Here is a 25,983-nt window from a genome sequence, read left to right as displayed (position 1 = left end):
TTTCAAATCATAAAAATACTATGAAGCTATGACTCGGAGATTTTAAATTAAATATATAATGAAACTTAGCAAAATATTTTACCACGAAATCGGTGTTTCCAATGCCTTTGGAATTTCGTATACAAATACAAAACGTTCTTGAAAGCTGTCTTCGTTTGGCACCAGTCACCATGCATACAAAGTTGCACTCATATGAATACTAGGCGTGTAGCCTATTGCATACTATTTTCAAGCTTAATTAAGCGAAAAATACGAAATAAGGCAGTAACAATGAAAAATAACAGCAGACAGCAATAAAAAAGTGCTTACACATAGCACGCGCTGCACTATAATTAGTCTTTGAAACACACTCACACCTCATCCTCACTAAAGGCGGTTAGGAGTCGCTGTATTGCCAACCGTTTGTTTTTATGAGAAAACGTAGATACTACTTCGTGTTTGTTCTTACCAATTTTACACACTATCAATGGAACAATTTCGAATAAAAATAGTAAACAACATGCATACATATATACATATATTCGCGAGCACTAAACTTATTTAAAGCCAAAAGTTATTCCAAATTCGACTTTGAATTTCACTTGTATTTTTTTGTTTTGTTTTTACGCAAGCACTTTTAAAGCTTTCGTGTGTTATGTACGTACGTATGTATATATACTATATAAAATATAACCTAGCATATAAAACCAAGGCTGGCGATTCGTTAGAAGTCACTGTCGATTTATTATTAGCGGCTTACTTTCTTTAAGCCGTCACATGAACCAGCTGAATTTCGCAAATATTTTTCATATTCAATTTTGGGTATTTAAATAGAATACAGGTTTGTGGCTAAGTAATGCTCCAGCTGGCAAATTTTAGTTTGTAAAAAAGTACACTTGTTTACACTTATAATAAATAATGCTGTTCAACTATGACCCAAATGCAAAGTTCAAAAACGGTTTGAGATAGAAAATTAATAAAAATAATATTGATATTGATATTTTTCTGATTGGTTGTTTTGATTTTATTCAACGAGGCATAGCAACTGATGCCGGATATTGCAATATTATGGTTATTAATATAATAAAAAAATAATTTCTATGAAATTATTGTTTGTAATTCTTTTATATACATATCCTAAATCCCTCAAAACTACTCCTACGCGAGCGGGGCCGCGGGTTAAAGCTAGTATTTATATAGTTCACAGCCGCTCTATCTGAGCGAGGGCATTGATGATTACCATTCGCTTAGTCCCGAGTTCGATGTATGGTAAGTCATAGACACATTTCGTTTTTAATAGCAATGACCTTTTGGTTGGCAATAGAAAACTACGCAAATGAATCTTAACAAAATACCTAGCAGAGGATGTATGTAGTATTTATATATAAAAAAAAAACAAATTTATATTTATAATGTATATTCAAAAATATACACATATGTACATGGTTTCTCAGGATGTTTCTTTTTATCTTGCGCACACCTTTCCGAACGTTGGTATTTCAGAGACAAAATCTTTCCATGCTTCGATGGCTGTATTAAACGCTCTCTCCTAACTGGTCCGATGAATTTACATTCTACTACCTACGCAAAGTTGTTCACATTGTAGAGAAATATGTATGTAAGCGAAAACCCATTTGCTTTTTGCAATTATTTTGTCCATAAATTAAATGAATGCATCAAATTTTATTTTGCTATTTTTAAATATGAAAAAAATATTTCAATTTTAAAATTCGTATTACTGTATTTTACAAACTTTCAAACATCCATAGTAATGTCCCTTAGAAATGATAAGCCATAATGGTTAATGTGAAAAATGTTCACAAAACTGGTGAACATGCAACTCCAGTTGTTTAGAAAAAAGTAAAAAATAAATTGAAAATCTCGTTTGGATAAGCCGACACAACTCTAAATTTGTTGGCCAAGAAAATGTGCCACGCCATAAATCATAAGAACGCAAATTAATCCGCCAATAGCGCGCGGTAAATAAAGTAGAATAAGTAAAGTAAATTTTGATGTGACTCTCTTTTTAATGCCGATAATATCAAACAAATATTTATTTGTACTCTATACTGCGGGCTTCTATATTATATTTATAATATATTTATGAATAAATAAGTTTACTTCGAATAAAACGCAAAAGGGAACGACACGCCTCTATTGTATATAAGTCTCCGTCAGTGAGTTGTTGCTCTTTCACTATAGACTCCGTATTAATCGAAAGAAATGTTAAGCGTACATCGCCAAATACTCCAAACTTCAGATTCTACAAATGAACGACACTTGGTAACCATAAACAACTTTTACATTATTATGGACATGCCACAATAATAACAATGTACTTAGTCAGCCATAGTAAACAAATACAAACAGCAGCTCGGTCAACAGCAAAAATTATTATAATAATCACAATAATAAAAGTTGTAAACTCGTACTACAATGGTGGCAAAGTGGCACGCATAATTAAGGTGGCTCATATAAGGATTTTGGCCGCATTGAACCCAGAAATATGTGTCTTCTTTCCATTTATAATTTGTATTGTTGTTTGCGTGCGTTCTTATTGTTGTGGATTATTCGTATGAATGTGCGAACGTGAACACGGCTTATTTGTGAAGCCTCGTCGTGCCGCACTGCGCCGGCAATGACTTGCTGCTGCTGGATGGCTGTGAGAGAAGCTGGCGGACCATGTTGATGATAGCAGTCGGTTGAGTGCTTGCGGAATGATATGCACGCCGGCAAGTCGTTCAACTCTGACCACCTTTGGTTGCGTTACTTTTTTGTGCCATTGAAGGCAGCGAATATTTGTGTTAATCATTATAATTATGGTACACACTATTTTTATCACACACACACGCGCGAGCTTAAGCACCAATTTCTATTTCTTCGAAATTGCTGCTATATAATTTTTAGTATTTAAATTAAATATTCAATTTCCTAGCATACCTTTAATTGCTTTTTCTGTTCAGTTGGAATTTATGGCGCCTTATTTCGTGGTTTCCCGACAATTTCTTCTTATTTCTTCATTCAGTGGATTGCCTGCAAGTAAAAGAAATTGCAATAAAATAATTACTCGAGTAATTATGATATGCTTTTTTCTGTTCTCTGGAAGGAAACTACTCGTAAAACGTACGTTTTTTCTATTGTATAGTTTTGATTATATAAAATTCCTGAGTGTTTCAGTCATGTGCCAGTTTTTACCTTTTTGTATGTGTGGGTATTTATTATATGTGCCCTCGATATCTCTAAAGTGGGCTCAAAATCTAATCAAGCGCAATTGATACTTGTTTTACAATAGTCACAGTAAAATGACTTCTAGATATGGGACATTGTATGAAAAATAAGAGTTGAAAAGAATAAATATTTGTAAGCTCAGAATCTACATTGTAAAAAGCGGACCTTCAATTGAAATGCCGAGCAGTCCGCTGGCGCGACGATAACGAAAAACAAGCAGAGAACACATTACTAGAGAAGACAACAGAAAGTTAAAGACGTGTTCGTGATAAAAACGCGACAGAGCAATGCGAGCCTCTATTTGGGTGTTCCCATAAGTATTCGATCCAATAAAAATAAATTAACACGTTTTTGAAGTGATATTCGAGTGTGGAAATTTAGGCATTTATTTGCAAAGCGATTGCGTACATTGCTAAAATCGACAAGCACTTGAGGAGACGAAGCGCACGCTAAATAGATACAAATAACAATAGATGGAGGTGAGGAAGTGAGAAGCTGCCAGCGATTAAATACACCCGTGGAAGCTAATATGGTTGTCGCTCTATTTATAACTATTCTCAACTTCTGGAAATAAATGAATAAATAAAAAACGCTATGAACGAGGTTAACTATTGTCTACCAGGGCGTTGATAAAAGTTTAAAGCAAATATTTGAGAATATGGTTCACAACCGCCCACAATAGTCGACGAAGAAGAAGTACTTCTAATTTTTTTCAAGATGCGGCTGATACTCAGCGGCTGTTAAAAAATAAAGTCGATACATATTTGTTTTTCCATTTTTTTTTTTTGAGTAAAAAGCAGAATTTAAATCTGTCAAGACCATAAGCGCTCGGCTATTATCTTTGTTAGGCGTATGGGATGGGTATGGAATCACGTAGAAGTGCACAACGGTTGCAGAGTTGTATTTTCCAAAAGACTGTGCCAAAAATGAGCGGAAATCTACCGTTATCTTCCGCCCTTTGTTGTAGCAATTAATGGCAAATTTTAACAGTCGGACGCCCATAATTGGACTTTAATTGCGAAAGGCAACCAAAAAGAAAAACACTATTATTCACACTTCACGTATACATACATATATCACCGCATAGCCAAATTACGTGGACTCAAGACTGTAAGTGTTGGTATTTCAATCAGAATTTTATTTTCAGATGTTTACATATAAAATAAAATCTACGTTTCACGCGCATATGTACTTACATACACGCACACATACACATATAAATATTATTATTTTTATTTAGAATACTTGCAGGGAGTTATGCAGAAAAACCAAAGTTACAAATATAATATTTTTGATGAAACGCATTCAAAAGCTTGCTTTGTTATTGGTGTTTCATATTACGACATTCATAGAAGTTTAGTTAAGTAGTTTAGTGCAATAATTTTAGTCTCATTTGCAAATGCGTAGTTTTCCCACACTCAGCCCATGTGTTAAATTCAAACAAGTCTGTTTGCCTTTTTTTCCTGACTTTATTGGTCTCTTGACTAGCAACAACTTCCTCTTCCACTAACTGTATTTTTATTTTTGCTTTCCTCGGTGACTTATGTCTTCACTAATTCTTTATGTGACAAATATTCACAAATTTTTCTGTTTTTTTTATATTTTTTATTCTCCCATAAGAATTGCAATTTATTGTAATATACTAACAATGGCAGCTTAATTTCCGCGTTTTGCACTGACATCCACTATTTCCTGCTTGTTTGTTATTGGAAGTCTCTGTGCGATGGTTTTCTTAAAGTGAGTAGCTTTAAAAGCAGCGACGAAAAACGTCGTTGAGTTCGGTTGAAAATTCCGTAAACGACTGACTAAGCGATAATACCTTGACTAACATTTGCCGCTGACTTCAGCCTCAAGGTATAGCGCCGACTTTAACGCCATCGTCTGCTGTACGATAACAGTCGCTCTCTAATTTGAGCACAGGTGTACAAAAGCACCTGCTTACCAACACTTGAATGTACCAACGTGCAGGAAAGGCGGTTGGTGCGTGGGAGCAGCGAAGGCGTAGCAATGCCTGATAACATAATATTCTTACTCGACTGCGGCGTAAGCGTCACAGAACCTCACAATATAGTACCGTTCTCGTGCATACGCTAGAGCTCCACCGCGGCCGCGACAGTCGCGAACTACTCCACTACTTCCATTTTCGGGTGCTCAAAAGTGTGCTTTCCATTTGTCTGATATGATCTGAGTTCTGCATACAAACTCTATTTTTTAAGAAATCTAGGTATTCTATTCCTCTTCCTCCTATACAAGCTACTTGTTTTTATCGCTGCTCACGTATGTTCACGTATGCCGTGTATTTGTTTTTGTATGCTTGTTGATGCCTAACTGGTTTATCAGTGAAGCTGTTCTTGTGCTTCGATACGCGCCAAACTTATCTTATCAAATGACACAGCAGCGATATGCGAGCAAGATCGCTTTACCCCTCAGTACTCAGTACTCTTTTTTCGATTGGTTTGCTTAGAGGCCATGAACGTGTCACGCCAGCTCATTGCAAGCAAAAATTACAGCAGACCGCGCATGTTTATATGGTAACCATTTTGTTAATGCTGTTGGCATCTGTTGAGCTTTGCGAATCATTTGATCGGAGTGGGGAACTAGAGGATGTGCTCGGTACAGTAAGGGTGCACTGTAAACGGCCTTCAGACCGCCCTAACCTGCTCAACATAGAAATGTGAACAGAGAGCTAGGAGGATAAAATGTTCTTGGAAAATATAGTTTTACTAGGTTGGCAAAATGTTTTATTATGCAAATAAAAAAATACTCACTCGTGTTTTGTCTGCTGCTTTACAAAATCTACCACTTCGTGAGCAGTTTATATGTAAATACTTATATATGTATGCAGTATGTAAATCGAATAGAATTTCACAACCGATCCAAACGAGGTCTAAAACAAAACTGCATTCTTTTTGCTGTTTGAGAAAAACTTTAACAGAACTAAACTTAAATGCATTTGGGTGGCGCTCGCCCAGAAATATCGGCGCAGCCATTCCTAATGACATATTTACTTCACCAAAATATGCAAGCAATGCGTGTGTGTGAGTGATTTGAAAATTGACGAACAAATATCTTCAAGTAGGTTGTAATGCTCACTTAATTCATTACCGCAGACGGAAAAGGAGCGGTGTGCTACCATTTTTGGCAAGTATTACGCGCCGTGGTTTAAGAAATTCTTTACTGGTTAGGCAATGGTGCTTTTATTGGGCATACACGTGTAAATAAATACTAGAAGCTTTTATCTAAGGAAGCTCTACCCTTGTTTGTGAGTTGCTTTGCTTGGCAATCAGAAGAAGCGGTCGCGCACCTGTCAGCCATCAATCAGAGGATGGGGGCGCCGATGAGCTCATCAATGAGACAATGTAGTGGCTTTTGACACAAAAATGCCACGCCACGCCTAGCTTATCGCGTGGTTGCTTTGTTTGGGTGTCTTACTTCAGCCATTTGTTACTCACTGCACTTTTGTTGTCCTCATGCGTGTTTATTTATTACCACTAACAGCAGTTAATGGCAGCAAACGATTAAGCTTCTGTTGCACGTACGCAACACACAGCGTGAAAATTTCGCTTAACTGCGGCCTTCTGTTTCTGCTGGTCGTTGGTATGGCGGTTTTGCGTTTTATAATTGACAATTTAATGCGCATACAAAGTATGTCAAAACGCTTGTCTTTGTTCAGAAACTGGGGGGCAGCTCGCAAGCTGCTGTGCTGAGCGATTGCGCTTGACGCGTGCTTTTACACTTTGTTTGTTTGTTAGCCATTTTACACGGTTACGAAACTGCAACTGCGGCCTAAAGTGACAATTGGGTAATTAACAGTTATTGCCATTAAGCAATCGTACACAACCCGCAGATGAAATCACCCGAGGGTGATGTTGTAATGTGGACTTGTGTGAGAATACCACTCAGTTGGTCTGGGCTCGATGCGCACAGTGAATACACAACATCAAATGAAACAAAGTCTTTAGTATCCCTGTAAAGGTTTATTCTCATGAGCCTCCCGCCTTCTCGCCGTGAAAACCCAACCCCCAAAACCATTTGCCATTCGGAAGACCTAAACGACTTGAATACTAAGGAAATCAATTGTTGAGGGGAAGGACACACAAGGAAAGAGCGTGTGGAAGGGTTTATTGCTGAAATGTCTGCATTGGAGCTTCCACTGCTTGCGTTCGCGCACTACTGAGGCAACTCAGTGTTTTGCTGTATGCGTTTGGGTAAGGGGTGGAAGATGGTAGATCTTCATTGCTAATCATTTCCAAGAGATTTTGACTAATTTGCTATTTTTATATCAACTCACACACGCGCGTATTGAACGTAAATTTTATTTAAATTTGATTTGTGTGATTTCATTATTCCCGCACGTAAACATTTCATTCAAAAATGTCTTCGTAGTTAGTAATGCTTTTTGTTGTTGTGGGTTTTCCATTGACAGTGAACGTAAGCCTGTGCTGACATGAACATGTGAAGTCCAGCAACTGCAGACTAATGCGGGCACATAATCTGTGAATTAAGTTCATAACATTTTTGGCGGGAATACCTGCCAAGTGTTTCGTTCCTGTTGTTGTTGTAGCAGTTCATCAATTCGTCATTTTCGGGGTGCTGCTACGGTGGCAGCGGACGCCGTTGAATACCACAACAGTGATTCATCCCCATCATCCATTCCTGGGCAATTCAGTTTATCACTCAAAAGTTGACTAAATCGCTTTTGCATTGGTGGACTAGAGGGCTGAAGGGCGCTGGTACCTATGGCCAAATTTAGTGTTGGCTAATCAATTAGTATTTGTGGCTTTTTATCGCCACACGTATAGTGAAGTGGTTGTTTAGCTGTTGTTGGTTTTGTGATGCTAGTAAGATAGTTAGAAAATAAATGCCACTACATTTTCTTATCAAGTCAAAGCAATCGAAACAATTTTCCGTTTTTTTAATTTCATTTTCTGCGCTTTGTTTCTACACAGCAGTTCTTGTACGGTTTTCTTTTTTGTTGTTATTGCCACAATCGTTTGGTTTGTTGCTTGAGTTTCCTGAATGTAAACAGCTTTTGTTGTTTTAAGTCTTTTTTGTGGTTTTTGGCCGCTTTTCGAGTTCGTGCCTGAGTCGCGTATTGACTGTCTAGCTCCGTTTTTTGGGTGCGTCCCAGCAACGGCAGCCGCAACCTTAACTTTGGCAATGCGCCTGAGATTCTTTTGTGGGCCAATAGCCAAGTAAGGCATGTAGCGTCGTGCAGCGTTTGTTTGTTTGCAGAATTAGAAATTGACTTTGCTTTGTCTTTGCTATGATGCACTGATTCTCACACCGCATAGATGCGTAAAATGTGAAAATCTGAAAACCGCGCTAAGAAATTTAAAGAAAAGTGAAATGCGTAACAAAGAAGCGATGAAGTATAAAACCGCAAAGAAATTCAATGCAGTGAGACTGAAAAGTAGACAGTATACCTACAAGTTGACGCAGCAGCGAAATTAAAGCGGGACTAGTCAGTGGCAAAAAATCATACTCTACTGCCCCCGAGATACGCTAATGCCATCAGTGTATGCCATCACTCAGATGCTAAGCTGTGCTTTGCAGTGATGATGCTTTCCACGCTTTGGCGCTCTGGCATTCGATGGCCTGGATTTGCTGCAGCAAATATTGTTCGAATGACGAACATACATATACAGAAACTGATAAACGACTACATAAAGAAAAATGTGAATATTGAGGAAAAGTAGCCCGAAATCGTGCCGAAGTCTCACAGATTGGCGATCTTGTGAAATGCATTCAAAAGAAATGTGGAATGCTTACTAAAAATAAGCAGGGGAATGTATAAGTACAAAATTCAATAAAACGTAAACATTGCAAACCACATACAAACAGATTGCAAATTTGGAATAATGGCAAATTGAACTATACAGACGCCGCGGATGAAGTTTTCGAAATATTTTCATATACAAAGCAGTTTTTCTTTCAAAGATAAAAAGAAAACAACTTTCAACGTTTCAAGACAGCATAAAACAAAATATATTGACAAGAAGTAAAACTGAAACTATTTATAGCTAAGGGCCGATTACTAGAAGCGGTGAAATTTTTGTAAGCATTTCCGTTACTTGAGAATTGCAGCCTTCCTGTCTCTACAAATATAAACTGTTTGCCCCAATTTTAATATGTTGCATTCAGGTGATGTTGCTTTCTGTTGCACACGCTGATAGCTGCTGGAGTGTTCATTAGTTCCACTTTCCTTTCCAATTTACATTACCAACCAATCAGGTCGGTGATTAAGGGCAAGCAAAGACAAAATGCAGCAAAGAAAGGGATTCCAACAAAAAATGCAGGTATCGTAATTTTGCCACTGAGACGGTAAAAAGTAATTGCGAAGAATTGTCAACTTTCCAACACTTGCCAATGTAGCCATTGTGATTGTTGTTGTGGCACATTAAGCATCTCATTAAATAAGCTTGCCGCGATGATTCACGACTGATAGCGATCTTGGCGCCTCACAAATGTGTAAGTACAATAAATATGCGCTTGCGTATGAGTAAATTCATAAACATATGTATGTAGGTATATATGTATGCATCGCTTCGACACACTTTCAAGTGTTAATGGAATGCCAAAATACAACGAAAATTTCATAAAAATAAAAAAAAGTTTAAGCGAAGTAATAAAAAATCTCATGCAGGCAGCGCAGTAAATAACATATTTTTGCAGCCACTTAATGTATAAATAAATATAAATTTAGTAAGACGTACAGCAGTATGTGCAAAATCGCATAAAGTGGGGCAGTTGCGCAAATAAAACAAAATAAACAAAAAAAACACTCACTCCCACAACGAGCCAGAAAAATGTATACTCGATTTAAAAAAAAGACAAGTAGTAGGCTGGCAGACGGACAACCCACTAAATTGACAGTCATTTGTATAGGGTGATCAATTAAGAGGAGTTTTTTTCATTTGCGTTTTTTTTACAGATCGCGCGCGAGTTGTGGCAAACTGTCATCGTGGATTTGTTGAACAGCGTTTGGCATTTCATCATGGAAAGACTCACACCGCAACAACGTCTACAAATTGTTCAACTGTATTATGAAAATCAGCGTTCTGTGCCATACAGCTCGTGAAACAATGACTTTATTGAGAAGTCATTTCGGAGAGCAGCTGATTTCACGTTTAGGACCTGTGAGTTGGCCACCAAGATCTTGTGATATCACACCTTTGGACTTTTTTCTTTGGGGATTCGTGAAGTCCAAGGTCTATGCTGATAAACCAGCTACGATTGAAGCTCTGGAAGCCAACATTACGCGTGTTATTCACGACATACCAGTCGAAATGCTCGAACGAGTGATTGAAAATTGGACCTTCAGAATGGACCACCTTAAGCGTAGTTGCGGCCAACATTTGAATGAAGTCATATTCAAAAAGTAAATGTCAAAGAATGTCCTTTCAAATGATAAATAAAGGTTTTGAACATAAGTTACATTTTTGTTTTTTTTTAACTATTGAAAAAAGCACCTCATGATTGATCACCCTATATAATAGGCAGGAGTTGTCAGCTTTCGTTTGGCCTTTGTCTGCCATCTGCTGCTTGTCCATTTTTCACTTGCACTATGTGCACATGCATACGGATGTGTGGCCGTAATAAGTCTAACAACTACTTGAACTCATTGAGTGCGCGAATAATCAATTACTTACAATTGTTACTACTCATAGCTGCAAGGAGTTGTAGTCACCGTTCAAACAGATATACGCACACATACATATATTTGTATATAAGGGCATACTTAAACCTGCCTAAAAAGATTGCAATACTTACATGAAACTTATTAAAGGGTGACCGGATAGCAATGACAATTCTTACATTTCAGTGCTGTCAAAGTTATGAATTACATTCAATTGTGAAAATATGCAGTAAAGGTTTCGTAGGATATCGTCATGCATGGTTGCATGCTTGCTGAGAGTGGTGAAATTTTTCAAAAATATTATTGAAATTCCGACTCAGTTGTAAATCGGAGATTCTGATTTCGGCCAAACAATCATCTTTGCGGGCGAGGTTTTTTTGGCTTGATGTCTACAAGAATGACGTTATTGGAGTGAAGATAATCCACAAGTATTGCACCAAACATCAATGCATCCACAAATATTGACTGTTTGGTGTAATTTATTGCAAGGCGGCATCATCAGACCTTACCTCTGTCGAAATGAGGAAGAGGATATGAGGCCAATATTCAAGACACTATTGCTGGAGTAACGCCGCACATTTTGGACGAAGTCAACAAAAATTGCACCGACCGTTTGAAACACTGCCTGCAAAGCCAAGATAGCCATTTGACTGGAGTGCTATTCTACCATTTCCGTTAGGAGTTTGGTCGAGCCCCTCCTCCAATTTGTGATGTGCATCTTGATGTTACTCCACAATTGGAAGGATCTACAGTTTTTAGCCAACTCCGAACGGGAAATGGTTTTTTATGAAGAGGCAGAAATACACTCGGAGGCTTGCTATTGCCTGCCGAGGGGCGACCACTATAGAAACAACTAATTCTATTATTTGATGTTCATGCACGGAGATTCGAACCTATGCACTCCCGAATGGTAGTCATGCATCAACCCATTCGGCTATGGCGGCCGCATATTCCGTAATATTCCATGCATAATGGGAAAATAAAGCCAGATCAATTTGACGCCTCACGTTGTTGTTTTACGAGGAGTATTTGTTTGTTGTCTCTCAAGGCAGGTGTTTTTCTTCAGGTTAGATAGTAGCCCTGAAAGAATGGGGACTTAAGACGATATTGTGGCCCCATTGATTCAGTATGAATGAGGGGACTAAAAAGAAAATTAAGTCAAGTGTACCAGATACATAAAGTAGAAAACAGCTGATATTTACTTTGCTGATGTTCAGCGTTATTGGTGTATCAATGAAAGTAGGTATTATCAAATTTATAAAAGTAAATATATTACTTTCTCGCCTGGCTGCTTGATTCATGTAGAGAAAAGAAGATTTCAACATCAGAGTGAAACATCGCTCCAGTTTGATAACAAATTTAAACTTGGGATTCAGCTGCTGAAAGTTTCTCTGTCGATTGACCTATTGGTCCAGCTTGACAAACGCTTCTGGGCTTCAATTGACATCAGCGTGAGTGACTAAGAACAGAAAAACTTGATCGCGAGTAAATTTATTTAGCACTAAGTGTTATTTAACTTATCATTTATTATATATATTATATACATACATGTTGATGAAAGTGCACCTTTGATGGTTGTACAAATTGTATATATAAGGTTGTCAAAAAAGTCTTGCGGTATTTTTATTGAATTTTCAATTGTTCATAAAATTGGTTATAATAATGCGATTTAAGTCAAATATGCGCCGTTTTGTTCGATGACGAGTTCCCAACGAGATGCCAACTTCATAATGTCCCTCTTATAGAAGCTCGCTTCCCTATTGTCAAAAAACTTGGACAGCCAATTTTCACAGGACTCTCTTGTGGACAACTTCCGACTACCAAGCTCGTTCGCCATGGACAGAAATAGGTGGTAATCACTTGGTGCGAGATCCGGACTATACGGTGGATGCAAAAGAACCTCCCATCCGAGCTCCCGGATCTTCTGGCGTCACCAAAGATGTGTGTGGCCTGGCGTTGTCCTGATGGAAGACAGTTCGGCCTCTGTTGATCAAAGAGGGCCTCTTCTGCATGAGTGCTGCATTCAAGCGGTCCAGTTGTTGGCAGTACAGGTCCGAATTGGGCGTTTGGCTATAGGGGAGCAGCTCATAGTGGATGATTCCCTGCCAATCCCACCAAACACACAGAAGAACCTTCCTGGCCGTCAATCCAGGCTTGGCCACCGTCTGGGCAGCTTCACCGCTTTTCGACCACGACCATTTGCGCTTCACGTTGTCGTAAGTGACCCACTTTTCATCGCCAGTCACCATCCGCTTCAAAAACGGGTCGATTTTGTTGCGATTCAGAAGCGATTCGCATGCATCCATACGGGCAAAAATGTTTTTTTGCGTCAAATCGTGTGGCACCCATACATCGAGCTTCTTTTTGAATCCAAGCTTCTTCAAATGGTTTATAACGGTTTGATGACTCATGCCCAGCTCTTGGCCGATGCTACGGCTGCTACTATGCCGGTCTCTTTCGATCAATTCAGCGATTTTATCGCAATTTTTGACGACAGGCCTTCCGGACCGTGGCGCATCTTCGATCACCTCTGCACCAGAACGAAAACGTTGAAACCATCGTTGTGCGGTGGAAATGGAAACTGTATCGGGTCCATAAACTGCACAAATTTTATTGGCAGCATGAGATGCATTTTTGCCTTTGTCGTAGTAGTACTGTAAAATATGCCGTATTTTCTCTTTATTTTGCTCCATGTTAGCGACGCTATAACTCACGAACGGCTAAAAGCAAACAACAATTAATCAAACACGTGTTAGCACGTGAAAAGAGCTTTCCTAAGCTCTAGCGTGAACCGATGCGACGAATACAACTAGAACTACGCGCTTGCAAAGACAAGCTTGCGGAAATACCGCAAGACTTTTTGGCCAACCTTATATTTGTATATTTACCTTCCAAAATATTTTTTTTGTTGTAACCGCGCGTGCATATCTTTAAAAATTAATCATCCCAGTATCGTATTCTTTAACTTTTTATTTAAGCATTAAGCGAATGTTAATCTTCTGAGTAAATATCTGCGTATGTGTGTATATGGAGTTCGTTAATTGCGTGCGCGTTGAATAGTTCGTTCTGTAAATTTCTTATTGTGGTTTAGTGGTAGCTTAATGTATTGTATATATGTATGTAGGCATATATACCATATACTCATAAGCTCTCTATGTGTGAGCTTCCAGAAGAAGTTCACAAAAGTATTTAGTTTAATGAATAACTATTGGAGAGGGGTCATAGACCTTTTGTTGCTGTAAGCTGAAGTCGAAAATATGTAAAGGCAGAAAAATTTGAAAGCCCAAGCAATACTGGAACATTTTCTACTTGATTTGGGAGCCAGGCGCTAATTAAACAAAAAAATCTGCTGGGGTTCTGTGGTACAAAGCAGGATTTTTTTAATTATAACACGCGTGCGTATCTGCCCATTAAATGGGCAAACATGAATGTATTTTAGAAGTTTTGTATTTGTTTTTGTAATACATAAAAACTTGGAAAGTACTTTAGCACTGAAGTATTGTAAGTGAGAATAGATGTTACAGGTTGCCATTATTTCCAGTTTTTTTCACTTTCAATTTTCTTTTACTTTTACTGCGCATTTTATGTACTTATCTGCTGTACTCTGTGCGGCTAAGTAATTTTAATTTATTTTCATGCCATATTTAGTTTCATTATTTTTGCTGTGTAATGTCTAAACTTGTTTAATTTCAATATATATATATATATAATTGGCGCGTACACCCTTTTTGGGTGTTTGGCCGAGCTCCTCCTCCTCCTATTTGTGGTGTGCGCCTTGATATTGTTCCACAAATGGAGGGACCTACAGTTTCAAGACGACTCCGAACGGTAGATATTTTTATGAGGAGCTTTTTCATGGCAGAAATACACTCGGAGGTTTGCCATTGCCTACCGAGGGGTGACCGCTATTAGAAAAATGTTTTTCTTGATTTTGGTGTTTTCACCGAGATTCGAACCGACGTTCTCTCTGTGAATTCCGAATGGTAGTCGCGCACCAACCCATTCGGCTACGGCGGCCGCCATAATTTCAATATTAAATGGAAAAAAATGAAAAGCAGTAAATATGGCACAAAATGTCATAATAAATGCCTTTTTGAAAACTGCAGCTTTCAAATTGTGCCATCTGATTTGTTTGTAACAAAACATAACTAAAACGAAATCTGGTTAGGCAAGTGATTTGCAAGCTGAAACTTGTGCTAATAATTTTTCTCATTAAGTAATACAGTAGGTACCTTTAACGCTTTATTACAAATACTGTTTATGCTATCTGTATACCAATGATGACTCAAGCAGGCAAACATACCTAGATTCACACACACATGCAAGTATTTCCCAACTTCGCTTAGTGACCCGTGCACTTTGGTTGGCGCGAATTTTCAACTCTGTTTTGCTTCATTTTGTTTTCCGCATAGAAGTGGCAGTGTGGCAAATCGAAAATGTTTATGGGGTGGAATCCTTGACCTGCACAAGTATTTGAATATAACTGTTTTTAGGTGCCTTGTTGGTTACTCGCTGAACATGCATCTGACCCTTTTCACACCCCACTATTATTCACATGCGCTGCTACTGATGCACAGTACAAACTCTTGATTGTTGAGTTTTTGCTGGATGTGGGCTGGTTGTTTCTTGTTTCTGTTGATGTTGTTGTTGCTTGTATATGTGCGTGGTTCTTTAATTGGCTACATCTCCACAAGTGAACTTCCACTCGCAATTCTTTGCATATGTTCCTTTAAATAAATGTTAATAGGGAATAGAGAGAGTACAAATGTATTTGTATGTATGCATGCTTGAGGGAAAGTAAGGGGCATTGAGCCATTGGGCGCAGTTTGGTGGAAGTAGACAGTTCTGAGCATTTATCACTATCTATATTTAGTGAGCTATATTTCACGATGTACCTATACCCATTTTTTCGGGTCATTTTACATGGCAACTTAAAGTTGGTAATACGATTAAAAAAAGCTCTTTGACAGTTTTGTGTTTGGTGAAGCGATTTATGTCGTATGTCGATCCAATATGTAGATAACAAAAATTAGAAAATTCGATATATTATTTTGCACCTTGACGACCAAGGTAGCCAAAAGTATATGCTTTACGAGGTCAATACAGTTATGATTGCAATATCAAAGCGGTGGCTTCACTTGTTTTGTTCTGGTAATATGGTCGTCGAAGATGAGGCATGCGAATAGGAAAGGTGTTGTGTACAATCTAGTCACCAACAGGCCGAACATATCTTTAAAGACAAGCTAGAAGCTCTGAAAGTTTGAATGCGAAATTCTATCATACGCTGTATATCATATTCTAGATGTGGCACCAAGCCAATATTTTTCGAATACTTGCAAAAAATTCTTCTGTCCTCAAAAATTTTTTGCTTCTAATATAATATAAAAGGGGTTTAGAGCATCCTTGGATATTTTTTTAAATTTTCATTACTATTAGCACAATTTAATTGAGCGATCAGAAGCGATCGGAATTATGCGTATCGTAAAAATATGAAACAAATCATTTCGACATTGCCTTATATGGCGACATTTTTTATGACAAATTTGTATGGCAGAAATTGGCTGAAAAACTTCTTATTGCATATCTAAGGTTGCCCGCCACTATGAAATTAATCTTGCAATATTGATTTTTAATGACCGAAACCGAATCGAACACCTTTGCACTTTATATACACAATTGAATGCTTCTTTTTTTCGTGGTTATGGCGGCCGCCGTAGCCGAATGGGTTGGTGCGTGACTACCATTGGGAATTCACAGAGAGAACGTAGGTTCGTATATCGGTGAAACACCAAAATTAAGAAAAAGATTTTTCTAATAGCGGTCGCGCCCTCGGCAGGCGATAGCAAACCTCCGAGTGCATTTCTGCCATGAAAAAGTTCCTCATAAAAATATCCGCTCTGAGTCGGTTTGAAACTGTAACAGCAAGAGGCACGCCACAAATAGGGGGAGGAGCTCGGCCAAACACCCAAAACGGGTGTACGCGTCAATTGGCTGGATTCTTATTTTACCTTTACTTCAGCAACGCGGCATTGTGAAATTTCGCAAAGACTAGTTTGCGCTTATTCGGCTCCTGATGGGAACCATTTTGAATAAAGCGCACACATATACGCATGCACATACATATGTATGTATTTCCGCCATTCGCCTACTCACAGCTACTAAATTTTGCAACTTCCTGACTTTCCTTTGTGGAACCATTGCCAACTCTTCGCTAAATACCTGGCAATTAAGGCAGGGTGTTGCATGAACATACCATCATATAAATACATAAAAATTTGTATACCTGCTTAATATGAATTGTATATTTATATATATTTACATAATTGCTTAAATTTCGCTATCAGTATTTATCATGTTTGCTTGCGCGGTACGTGCCACATGCAACACTTAAAAGGCACAAGAAACACGTTTGTTTTGTAAACATGATCACCAACTCACATTCAGTCTCACACATATACACATACATGTATGCAGATTAAGGTGCTCCGCCAAAAACAAAGTTGCCTCAACTAAATTATAATTTTTTTTACATTCTATGACTTCTACCAAGGCTTATTGAACTGGTAGTAGAAGTAAACCAAAACCAACAAGAAAATGTATTTTTTTGTTTTGTTTTTGGTCCCTCCAATGTCAAAATCTATAAACAAATATTGAGAGTTTGGAGTAATTTAAAGAAAAGTTTACATCTTCTTCTTCTTCTTAAGTGGCGCGATAACCGCTTACGCGATTTTGGCCGAGATTAACAAAGCGCGCCAGTCGTTTCTTTCTCGTACTAACCGGCGTCAATTGGACACACCAAGTGAAGCCAAGTCCTTCTCCAACTGACCTCTTAATGGGGCAGGTGCCTCTGCCCGGCTGGTTGATGTCCTCGTGAGAGTAAAGGCTGACATCACTGCCATCCAAGAGATGCGATGGACGGGGCAAGGCAAGAAAACCATAGGACCTTGCGACATCTACTACAGCTGCCATGTAAAGGAGCGCAAATTCGGTGTCGGATTTGTTGTGGGAGAGAGACTTCGTCGCCAAGTACTGTCGTTCACTCCGGTGGACGAGCGTCTCGCCATAATCCGCATCAAAGCCCGTTTTTTTAACATATCGCTAATTTGCGCCCACGCCCCCGACGGAAGAGTCGTGCTTGGCGACTTCAACGCCAGGGTGGGCAAGGAAGGAATTTTTGGTCCCACAGTCGGAAAATTCAGCCTGCACAGCGAAACATCCCGTAACGGACAGAGGCTGATCGACTTCGCCGGGGCCCGAAACATGGTAGTCTGCAGCACCAGATTCCAGCATAAAAAATCCACCAAGCTACCTGGCTGTCCCCTTATCGAAAAACACAAAACCAGAGCGATAATGTTGTGATAGATGAAGACACGCTTCTAGTGTATTAGATGTACATACGATCCGAGGACCCAACATTGACTCGGATCATTACCTTGTTGCAGCCAAACTGCGCACATGCCTCTGTGCAGCAAAAAACGTACATCTACCTACGCAAAGAATGTTCGACATCGAAAAGCTGCAATCACAACAGACAGCCAGAAGATTCGCCACTCGACTCTCACTCCTGCTCTCAGAGAGCACTGCCCAACAAACCAGCATGCACGAGCAATGGAGCAACATTTCTCGTTCCCTACGTACCGCCGCCGAAGAAGAAATCGGATTCCGGCGAGCCCGAAAAAACAATTGGTACGACGAGGAATGTCATGCTGCCGCAGAAAGAAAGGATGCCGCCTATAGAGCTACACTGCAATCGGGCGCAACGCGAGCCATGTGGGATCGCTACAGGGAGCTGAAAAAGGAAGAGAGACGTATTATCCGACAGAAGAAACGAGAGGCCGAAATATGTGAGTGCGAGGAGCTTGAGATGCTGGACAACAGGAAAAACGCCCGAAAATTCTATCAGAAAGTTCGGCGGCTTACAGAAGGTTTTAAGACCGGGGCGTTTTCCTGTAAGAACAAAGACGGCGAACTGCTGACTGACATCCAGAGCAATCTTAAATTATGGAGGGAACACTTTTCGAACCTACTAAATAGTGACAGCTGCGCATGTCACAGAGAATGTGAAGATCCCGATACCCCAATCGACGACGACGGAATTGACGTTCCGCTACCCGACCATGACGAGGTGAGAATAGCGATAACGCGGCTAAAGAACAACAAAGCCGCAGGCGCTGACGGACTGCCGGCTGAGCTATTCAAATATGGCGGCGATAAGCTGGTAAGTGCATGCATCAGCTCTTATGCAAAATATGGTCGGATGAAAGCATGCCTGCCGATTGGAATTTAAGTCTGCTCTGCCCAATCCATAAGAAGGGGGATCCTGCAATCTGTGCCAATTACCGCGGGATAAGTCTTCTAAATATCGCCTATAAGGTTCTAGCGAGCGTATTGTGTGAAAGGCTGAAGCCCACCGTTTGGACCTTATCAGTGTGGCTTTAGACCTGGAAAGTCTACCATCGACCAAATATTTACAATACGGCAAATCTTGGAAAAGACCCATGAAAGGAGAATCGACACACACCATCTTTTCGTCGATTTCAAAGCTGCATTCGACAGTACGAAGAGGAGTTATCTGTATGCCGCGATGTCTGAATTTGGTATCCTCAAAAAACTAATACGGCTTTGCAAGATGATATTGCTCAACACCAGCAGCGCCGTCAGAATTAGGAAGGACCTCTCCGAGCCGTTTGATACCAAACGAGGTTTCAGACAAGGTGACTCGCTGTCGTCTGACTTCTTTAACCTGATGTTGGAGAGCATCGTACGAGCCGCAGAACTTAATCGCTCAGGCACAATTTTTTATAAGAGCGTACAATTGCTGGCGTATGCCGATGATATTGACATCATCGGCCTTAACAACCGCGCTGTTAGTTCTGCCTTCTCCAAACTGGATAAAGAGGTAAAGCGAATTGGTCTGGTGGTGAACGAGGATAAAACGAAGTACCTCCTGTCTTCAAACAAACAGTGGGCTCACTCGCGTATCGGCACCCACGTCACTGTTGACAGTTATAATTTCAAGGTTGTAAAAGACTTCGTTTATTTAGGAACCAGCATTAACACCGATAACAATGTCAGCCTTGAAATCCAACGTAGAATCTCTCTTGCCAACAAGTGCTATTTTGGACGAAGTAGGCAATTGAGTAGTAAAGTCCTCTCTCGACGAACAAAACTAACACTCTACAAGACTCTCATCATGTCCGCCCTAACGTATGGCGCAGAAGCGTGGACGATGACAACATCCAATGAAGCGACGCTTGGAGTGTTTGAGAGAAAGATTCTGCGTAAGAATTTTGGACCCTAGCACGTTGGCAACGGCGAATATCGCAGACGATGGAACGATGAGCTGTATGAGCTTTACGACGACATAGACATAGCGCAGCGAATAAAGATCCAGCGGCTACGTTGGCTAGCTCATATCGTCCGAATGAATACAAACACTCCGGCTTTGAAAGTATTCGATGCGGTACCAGCTGGTGGTAGTAGAGGAAGAGGAAGGCCTCCTCTGCGTTGGAAAGATTAGGTGGAGAAGGACTTGCCTTCACTTGGTGTGTCCAATTGGTGCCGGTTAGCACGAGAAAGAAACGACTGACGCGCTTTGTTAAACTCGGCTAAAATCGCGTAAGCGGTTATCGCGCCAATTAAGAAGAGAGAAGAAGACACCTTAATGTACGTATTGCAGACGCATTCACATACAAGCATTCCATGAGCAAACAAATCGTCTGAGACATGGCTATAAAAAGGTTCATCAAGCTAACATATAATAAAATAATAATATTGAAAACAACACAGAGCTCGCACATACATACATACCTTCATAATGGCAATAATAAAAAAGTAGACGTAACGAAGAAAACTGAAAGCGAAAAAAGCCAGCGAGACAACTGTGCAGCAAATAAATAAAAATTGCGAGCTTTTTGCCGGACGGACAAAGTGTACTACTGGAGATACTATTCGCGCGCACTCGATGATAGCCACATTCCAGATTACTTAGCTATCTACATAAGTACGTATCGATGGCGTAGTGTACACAAATGCATATGTATGTGCATGCATTTCGTTTACTTTGTGTGCGTATTTGCACTCGCCAATGGTCGCGGAGTCAAACCAAACGACCGGCTGGTGGTCGGCTGCGATGATGGATACTTACATATGTAAGCTTGGACACATGAACAAACCGTTACGACGAGTTCATAATCGGTTAAGTGGGGAGCGAGCGGATTGACAGTCGAACAAGCACAAAGACGGACCAAGAGACCAACAGGCAGGCGGTCAGCAGATATTACTTACACGTAAATTTTGATTGTTGTTTGATTTGTGTTGTGTGGCATTTAGCGCCACTTGTGGCCCACATGATGCGAATGCTTATGCAATGCGCTCAGTTGCCAGCAGCTTTGGCCCACCAGAGTCACATAGATAGATGTGTAAATATGTTTGTTTTTACTCGTTTTCCGCCACTTGCAATAAGAAACAATTAATTAATATTTCTTTTTTGTAATTTGTTCACATTTTTGTGTAATATTTCTTTCGTCATAGCGTACATATATCTGTATATCTAGTATAAACTGGCGCTAATCTGCATTACGTGGCAATACAAGTATACAATACCTACGTGAAAAAAATTAAAAAAATAAAATAAATAATTGGCGTTTACACCCTTTTTGGGTGTTTGGCCGAGCTCCTCCTTTTATTTGTGGCGTGCGTCCTCTACAGTTTTAAGCCGACCCCGAATGGCAGATATTTTTTATGAGGGGTTTTGTAAAATTAATGGTGGTGTGCAAAAAGATTTGAAAGATCGAATACTGTGTATCATCATTTGGTATATATGTATATAAGTATAATTATTGTATTTGATCATCACTAGCTCCTTTACAAATTCTCTGCAGTATTAAGATTTGCTGAAGAAATCCCATTTAAGATTTTCCAGCAGTTTCTTTTTTTTTGACGTGATAACGTCTTATAATTCGATTTAGCCGGCTGCATGCACGAAAAAATGTGTCGTTACCTTGCTCATTTGTCGTTACCTTGCTCATTTGTCGTTACCTTACTCATTGCCGTTACCTTGAATGAACTGCAAGCGAAAGCGCGGAACGAACGACAAAGCAAACAAAGCAAACGAAAGGCAACGTTCGACATCTTGCTCTCTCCTGTTTAAGTGAGCGTATATATGTATGTATATGCGCATGTGCATATAAATTCACATATTTGTATTTGCATATACCTTCTTCCTGTGTGCATGGTAATGAACTATTTCTGTGTTGAGAATAGGACGATGATAGGAGAAGTAGGAAATGAAAGGGAGTGTTTCGAGTGTAAAGTGTCTTGAAAAAGGCAAATCGATGATGTTGCCTCTTAGTGTTGTTGACTTATTAACGTCCGATGCACAATCGAAATTGAACATATCTTTCATGAATTTGATAAATGTTTCGTCATTTTTCACGTTTGTGTAAATGTAACTTGACCTATTCCATTGCAATTCCATTTACCTCCTCCTGTATATCCATAAAAAATATCTATCAAACAAATAAAATTTAAATTTTGTTTTGAAAATTGCAACCCTTACATCAGTATTTTCTTATGACGTTGTCACGTTAAACTATCGTCAGTAAACCGACTTTACAGACAACCTCTTTTTTGACGTGATAACGTCTTATAATTCGATTTAGCCGGCTGCACGCACGAAAAAATGTGTCGTTACCTTGCTCATTTGTCGTTACCTTGCTCAATAGTGTTACCTTGCTCATTAAAGTTACCTTGCTCATTGCCGTTACCTTGAATGAACTGTAAGCGAAAGCGCCGAACGAACAAAGCAAACGAACGGCAACGTTCGACATCTTGCTCTCTCCTATTTAAGTGAGCGTATATATGAATGTATATGCGCATATGTACATATATAAATTCACGTATTTGTATTTGCATATGCCTTCTTATTGATTATTATTAATTTGATTTACTTGAAGAATTTAAAATAAAACCAAGTTTGTTAATAATACCTGTTGTTTTAATGTTATTATTATTAATTTTTTTTATTATATATGAAGGAAAAAATGTATGGTAATATTTACCACATACCTTATAAGATATGTTGTATACTAATATATGTATATAAACATGCATATACATATACAATTTCGCGCAATTTTCAAAAAGAACAAATCTATATGTAAAGATGCATACAAATCATATGGACATATCAAATATATGAATCTATTCCGTACGCAAGCAAATGTAAGCTAATGTGCTTGAAGTGCAAGCGAGAGCGCGGAACGAACGACAAAGAGGTCCGCGAGGTACACATGCCGTGAGACTCGGAATTACTTCGAGTCCTTTTTGCGTCAGCTGTATGAAGGATGAGATGGAATCATCTCAGCACCTGCTCCTTAGCTGCCCAGCCATCGCGGGACTAAGATTCAAGTATCTTGGTTCCCACTTCTTTTCTGCTCCTGCTGATATAGCAGGTGTTAATAACAAAAATCTGATGAACTACATCAGCAGCATAATGAGGTTAACACAACGGCGGACTAGTCACCGTTCGTAGTCCACCAACACTCACCACTCCCCCATCCCTTCCCTTCCTCCCCCTTTTCTGTCCTTAAATGGTATCACAAAGGACGAACAAAACTATTTCGTCCAAGTGGGCCCTACTCTCTGGGCAACCACCATAACCTAACCTAACCTAACCTCCTCGATATCCATACAAAATATCTATCAAACAAATAAAATTAGAATTTTGTTTTGAAAATTGCAACCATTCCATCAATATTTTCTTATGACGTTGTCACGTTAAACTATCGTCAGTAAACCGACTTTACAGACAACCTCTTTTTTTTTTTGTTCAAATTTTCATTGAAAGCGGCAGTTCTGTTCCCGGCCTGAGCTTTTTTGCTCAGCTTTTTTGCGGTGATTCGATCTGGATGTCTTCCATACCACGTATTCTTATCAATTTATTTATCTAATACCCGCTCCAGCTCTTCAATGGCTGTCAATATCTTTGTGTTTCAATTTAGACATACAAACATATGCACGCACATACATACATAATTATAAGTGGTATTAACCAGAGCAACAAAATGTGAACACCAAGAACGACGACAGCCCGCATTCGTTGTCGCATTGCTTGGCACGCTATTTGTCACTCACATTTAATATTATTAAGAGACAGTCAGCACAATGCGGCTGGCAGGCAGGCTGTCTGCCACTTAGTCACGTTGTGGCAAACAATGCGCCTGCGCCGCCGCAGCAGTAAATACAACTGCAATTGGAGCTTGCATTGAAAGCTTGGGATAGCAACCACAGGCGTGTCAAACGGAGGCACACACAATAGCACGCAGGCGCTTAAATAGGATATAAGCGGCGTGGAGCATTGAACTCTAGAATATTGCTATTTGCAATCGTGAAGACGCAACGTTTGACTTGGCTGTGCGCCGCCACCGCAACTTGCGGTTCACCTTACGCCAAAGAGCCAAAGTAAACTCATACTTGTTGAAAATGAGCTCATTGCAAAAGAAAAATACAAATAAAACGAGCATAAAACATTTATACTTTGTTATACATACCAATGGGGCTGCCAAGTGTTGTGTGAAAAATGCAGAAAAAGACTGTAGAGAAAACTATATTATGAATTAAAATGTATTAATGCAAGGAATTCAAAGTATGCACCAGCTTATATTTTTCTCATACCTACAAGGTCTATCGCAAAAGTTGCCGAACTAGCGTAGAATTGCGTGGAAAAATGAAAAGTTTATTTATAATATTTTATTTAAATAGTAAGTATCCTTCGGACTCTATGCATGGAAGCCTATCAAACGGGTTATTTAACTTGCTTTTGGAAATCTTGTTCATGATGGTGGTCGTCGACGTTTGAATGTCTTCAATGTTTGCATAACGCTTGCCTTCTACAGTCAAATGTAATTTTCCAAACAGAAAAATGCCACATGGAACTAAGTCAGGTGAATACGGATAGTTCTTGATAGATAAAATGCCATTTTTGGCCAAAAAGTTCGTTATTAATGTTGAGGGATGAGCATGCGCATTATATCAAAAGCGCCAGCTCCAGCACAGTAATCTGGTGAAACACGACGAGTTCGTGACACCAAACGTTGAAAGGAATCACGGAATATATTTAGTTCAATTTCAATGTAATGGAATGAAGAATTCGTCTCCGTTTTTAGGTATTCCGCACAACTTCAAGGTTTTTGCGATCACAATAGATCTTAGACAGCCGGTAACTCGTCTTCCAAAACTTCCTGACCTTCTCTATAACCCACTCAGAAGTAGAGGTGTACGTTTTTTGCACCATTTGGTACTTCTCGAATCGATCTCGGAGTTTGAAATCATTTATTTTTCAACCGAATGTTCAAAAGTACTGTTGCATTAGATGCGAAAAATCAGTTTATATTAAAGTAAATGTGATGAAATTTTGACATAATATTCCAGATGGTGCCACTGGTTACTGAGATCTAAAGGCAGACTGGGAACTTTTGCGACAGATCTTGCACATGGAAATGCATGTATGCACGAAGTAAGGCAAAATATCCTGGAAAACGTGAACATTGGCAATTTGGAACTAATTGATTTTTAATAACATACATTCTTCTATATACTTACATACATGCTACACTTAAATACATATGTATATATAAGTATAATATGCATAACTTATGAAAAGGTGTGCAGCCAAGAGCATTTTCAAGATTTTTGGACTTGCAAATGCTGAAAAATCTCAAAGCTAAATACTTAGTTAAAAGCCGTAAATTATTTCATTAAATTGATCTGTGTTTTAAAGACTGTCATTCATTTTGTTTAGAGCTCCTTACAACACCAACAACAAAATGTTGGTCATACTAGTACGGCAGATCCAAAAACTTGAAATTATTCACATTGAAATAAAACTTAGAAAACGGGCTACTTACACATCACGACACTCTACTTCAAATATTTTATTTGCCTGCTACGAGATGTAGCATGCACATTCTTGAATATGAATTGGTTTATTTCATATGTACACCCATTTACATATCCGTTTTGCTTAGCACAGGGTCACCGTGCAAGTAGTGGGCCATAAAACAATCGCTACATCCCATGCCGCATTTTATTGGCCGCATTGCTCTCGTGTAGCACGGAAATCCGCCCGTTTGTAC

The 25,983-nt window shown here is 39.2% G+C and overlaps 1 protein-coding gene across 5 annotated transcripts in view; it reads right to left on the bottom strand.

Annotated features, from left to right (window-relative positions):
• LOC129238027 (mucin-2) overlaps window positions 1-25,983 on the bottom strand; it is a 79,780-nt gene that overhangs the window by 9,056 nt on the left and 44,741 nt on the right. For 2 of the 5 annotated variants that reach the window (XM_054873060.1, XM_054873061.1), the window contains one exon: window positions 2,920-3,012. The gene's annotated coding sequence lies outside the window, so the exon portion shown is untranslated. Of the gene's footprint in view, window positions 1-2,919; window positions 3,013-4,854; window positions 5,029-5,975; window positions 6,091-25,983 lie in introns of those variants that run through there. The other 3 variants (XM_054873062.1, XM_054873063.1, XM_054873059.1) reach the window with 3 other exon arrangements.

The sequence above is a fragment of the Anastrepha obliqua genome, chromosome 2, assembly GCF_027943255.1.
Source record: "Anastrepha obliqua isolate idAnaObli1 chromosome 2, idAnaObli1_1.0, whole genome shotgun sequence".
NCBI classification, from domain to species: Eukaryota; Metazoa; Arthropoda; class Insecta; order Diptera; family Tephritidae; genus Anastrepha; species Anastrepha obliqua.
Note: the sequence above shows the minus strand (reverse complement) of the source record. Positions and strands in the feature narration are given on the sequence as shown.